Here is a 4,647-nt window from a genome sequence, read left to right on the forward strand (position 1 = left end):
ATAACGTAACATGATTGACATTGTCATGAGTGTTGCTGTCATATATATGCCTGCCTAAATAAGTCACCTCGCGCTCTTACTTTTTACCGCTCATTTAATCATGGCTAGTGGCGGAAAAATTATAAAATGGAAGGAGGATGGCTTTACCAAAACAATTATTGATGGCTTAATCGATTATTCATAAAGCTTGAATTGGTGATCTGTTTTTCTGTGTTAACCTCATATTTTTCATACTCTTTCTCAAACTAAGGTGGTGCGAGGGTAAAATGAATCGGGATGCGCTTGATCAATGTAATCGTGTACCAGGAAATCATGCATTGACAAAAGCTCCCTTTGCTTGTAATGCAAAGTGTGATTAAATGCATTATTTTTAACGTTATGGAGCACATGCATCAAGCTTCTCAGCTGTGCTTGTGCTAAGAAAAGGAAAGATTTTAAAAATAACGTAACACGATTGTCAATGTAACCTTTTGTAAGTAGTGCCTGGAGGATTCAGTGTGGAGAAACTCTAGAGACAGAGTGTGTATTAACTTGTGGATTTTTCTGTGAGTATTTGGTGGCAGTGTGACGAAGTTGCTTGCGTTAGCTGAGCTCAGCTCAGACGAAATGAGATGAATGGGAGGGAGATGATGACGTGACTCCCCACCCGCCTTTAACTGTCAATCCCCACAAACACAGTCTCGGAATTTGCATAAGCACACCCCTTCACCTACAATTTTAACTTAGTTACAAAGTGATCAAAACTCTCATTTATATCCTGTGTCCTCTCATTAAACTTGTATCCCGCATTCCCGTGGGCATGTGAAACGCCAGCGTAGCCTGTCTATGAACTTAATTTAAAGTTTAGGTTTACACCTTGCTTTCTTTCCGAGGTAGCAGCACTCATGAATATGGTAGTATATGTCACTCGCTCGCTTCTTATTGTTTCGCTGCCTTCTCAATTATATAATGCATGTTTTCTTAAGCGCTTTTTGGAGGTCTTCCTGGTTTTCTACGCACTGCGTTGACAGTCAGTTCACGTGATTACGTGGGAGGCGTGATGATGTCACACGAAACTCCGCCCCCACGTCTTTCCAGCTCAACTCCATTACAGTTAATGGAGAAAAATACCTTCCAGTTATGACCATTAGGCGTAGAATTTCGAAATGAAACCTGCCCAACTTTTGTAAGTAAGCTGTAAGGAATGAGCCTGCCAAATTTCAGCCTTCTACCTACACGGGAAGTTGGAGAATTAGTGATGAGTGAGTGAGTGAGTGAGTGAGGGCTTTGCCTTTTATTAGTATAGATCAGTGCCACCTCAGAGATCCAGTGTACTGGGTTTGAATCCACTGTCTGGTTGTTACCTATCTGAAGGTGTGTCTGCGTAGGTTTTCCTCAAGGCATTCATTCTCCTCCCACATCCCCAAAGATCTTCTTGTTAGGTTAACTAACAAGTTGGTTTTGGAGACGCTTCTTTGCCACTCCATGAAAATCCATATTGAAATCCATATAAAAAGTTGGGACACTTTCTAAAACTTTCTAGAACTGTGCGGCCAGTTCTTCAACAACCTGGACAGGCCATATGTTGACAAGTACCTGATGCACGCATGGCTTCGAAGTGCATGTTTCATGGGGGAAACTGAAAGCCTCATCACAACCAGTCAAGATCAGGCCATGAACACCCAGTCCCACCAGACATATATCATAGGTACATCAGTCAACAGCAAATGCTGTCTTGCAGTGAAGCTGAAGAAACCATCAGCCGCATAGTGTCTGGATGTTGTATACTGGCTCTGAAAGAATATCTTGAACATCACAACAAGATCAATATGTGCCTGCACTGGCCATTACGTTAACAGCACAGTGTTTTGATAATGGAAGAGTTCTTTAAGCATATACCATACACAGTTGTTGACACTGGAGACTGTTTTATCATGTAGAACGAGACTATTCCCACAGGCTGTAACATCACCACCAATCGCCCTTACATCATGTTTCTTGACAAGAACAGCAAGGTGTGCAACTTAATCAATGTGGCGATCCCAAATAACAATATCATCCTTAGCAACGAGGCAGAGAAAATCATCTTATATTCAAATGTCTATGAGTGGAAGTGCGTGTCTGTCCGGCCCAGAAGTGAGAAGTGAAGTTTGGGTAAGGGTTCCACCTCCGAGGAAACAGAAAACTTGCTTAGCTGCTAATAACACAAGCAAGGCGAGCATGTAAGCAAAACAAAACCTCAGAAGAAAGAAGGTCGCTTAGCTGCTTACATCGAAAAAACGGTATAACTTTAACTTTTCCTCCCGCCATTAATGCACAAGTGATGTGAGCACGTCTGCAAAACAACTCTTCCTAGGAGAGATGCCCAGAGTAGTTCCTTTCAATTACCTGACATCTCTACATCTCAGTTTTTTTTCTGATGATTTCAGTAGCTTGTAGGACCCCAGGCTTTTTACAGCACGGGCTTACACAGATAGTCATATATAAGGACCTAAAGATTAAAGCCATATGCATGTGAAACACAAGGATAAGAGTGGCTCCAGTAGTCACAGGCATACTGGGAACCATCAAAACTGGGTTCCAAGAGCAGATGGACAAGCTTCAGTGTAGAATGAGAGCAAAAAAGGTCCAAAAGATCACACTCCTCAGCACGACCCATATTTTTCGACAAGTCCTCAGCTGAACAGGAAGCTGAATTCAAAGCCTGAGAGGCAAACCCACCAGTGTAACATAGAGTGCTGAGAGGAGGTATAAAATAATAATAATAATTTCCTATAGCAAGAAAGAAAAAATGCAAAATTAGTGCACCCAGGTTTGGATATAAATTGATCAAATAAGTTTCATGGAACTGAATTAAATAAATCACACAGAAAACTTTCATGTAACAGTTTTATTATTTTATTTCTGTAGACTCATTATTATATTTTAAGAAAGCATCCTGCACAGGGACTAAAAAGTACATTTGCTAGAGATATAATATACCACAACAGCAGTGTGGACAAAATCTTTTTCACTAATTTATTTTTATGTACTTCAGGGGAAAAACTTAAACAGAAGGATCTAATTATTGTATATAAATTTGAACCTTACCATCTGCATAATTGTGCTGTGCAGAAGGCTTTCTTTTATTCTCCTTTAAAAAAGTATTTACTAAAGAATTTAAGGTGGACTAAAGACATCCAAAATCTATTGAATCAAAATATCAGAAATCACAGATAAGATGATGACAATATAATAAATCCTTTCATTCATTTATTTTCTGACTCATCCTATTCCAATACAGGGTTGAGAGAAGCCAAGCACTATTGGCAGTTCACAAAACATAAACACGTTTGAAAGTGTAATTTCAGATTTACTTTTACTATAATATCTCTAAACACCTAGACATTGTTTACATCATGACTAGAACCACCAAGCTAAACAGGTAGGCACATATCAATGGACACTACTGTAAAAAGGATATTTTACAGTACACTCCCTCTCATTTACTCACATCTATTCTGTCTTGTTCTTACTGACCTTTATTCCTCTCCTTTCTAAAGCAAACCTCCAACTCTCTAGGGTCTTTTCGACCTGCTCCCTACTCTTGCTACAGATCACAATGTCATCACCAAACATCATAGTCCACGGGGACTCCTGTCTAATCTCGCCTGTCAACCTGTCCAATACCATTGCAAATAAGAAAGGGCTCAGAGTCGATCCCTGATGTAATCCCACCTCCATGTTGAATGCATCTATCACTCCTACTGCAGTTTTCACCACTGTCACACTTTCCTCATAAATATCCTATTCAACTCTTACATACTTCTCTGCCACTCCTGACTTCCTCATTCAATATCACAGCTCCTCTCGAGGCACCCTGTCATATGCGTTCCCCGGGTCTACAAAGACGCAATGCAACTCCTTCTGGGCTTCTCTATACTGATCCATCAACACCCTCAGAGCAAACATTGCATCTGTGGTGCTCTTTCCTGGCATGAAACCATACTGGTGCTCATTAATCATCACCTCCTTTCTTAACCTAGCTTCCACTACTCTTTCCCATAACTTCACGCTGTGGTTCATCAATTTTATCACCCTGTAGTTACTGCAGCTCTGCACATCCCCCTTATTCCTAAAAATCGGTACCAGTACACCTGTTCTCCACGCCTCAGGCATTCTCTCAATTTCCAAGATTCCATTAAACAATCTGGTTAAAATCTCCACTGCCATCTCTACTAAACACCTCCATGTTTACAGAGGTACATCATCTGGACCAATGGCTTTTCCATTCTTCATCCTTTTCATAGCTGTCCTTACTTCCTCCTTGCTAATCCATCACACTTCTTGATTCACTACGTCTACATCATCCAACCTTCTCTCTCTCATTCTCTTCATTTATCTGCCCCTCAAAATACTCTTTCCATCTGCTCAACACACCCTCCTCACTTGTGACTATGTTTACATCTTTATCCTTTATTACCCTAACCTGCTGCAAATCTTTCCCAGCTCGGTCCCATTGTCTAGTCAATCTGTACAAGTCCTTTTCTCCCTCTTTAGTGTTCAGCCTCTCATACAACTCATTATATGCCTTTTCTTTAGCCTTTGCCACCTCTCTCTTCACCTTGTACTCTTGTCTACTTTCAGCATCTCTCTGACTCTCCCACTTCTTCTTTGCCATCCTCTTCC

The sequence above is a fragment of the Polypterus senegalus genome, chromosome 2, assembly GCF_016835505.1.
Source record: "Polypterus senegalus isolate Bchr_013 chromosome 2, ASM1683550v1, whole genome shotgun sequence".
Classification (NCBI taxonomy): Eukaryota; Metazoa; Chordata; class Cladistia; order Polypteriformes; family Polypteridae; genus Polypterus; species Polypterus senegalus.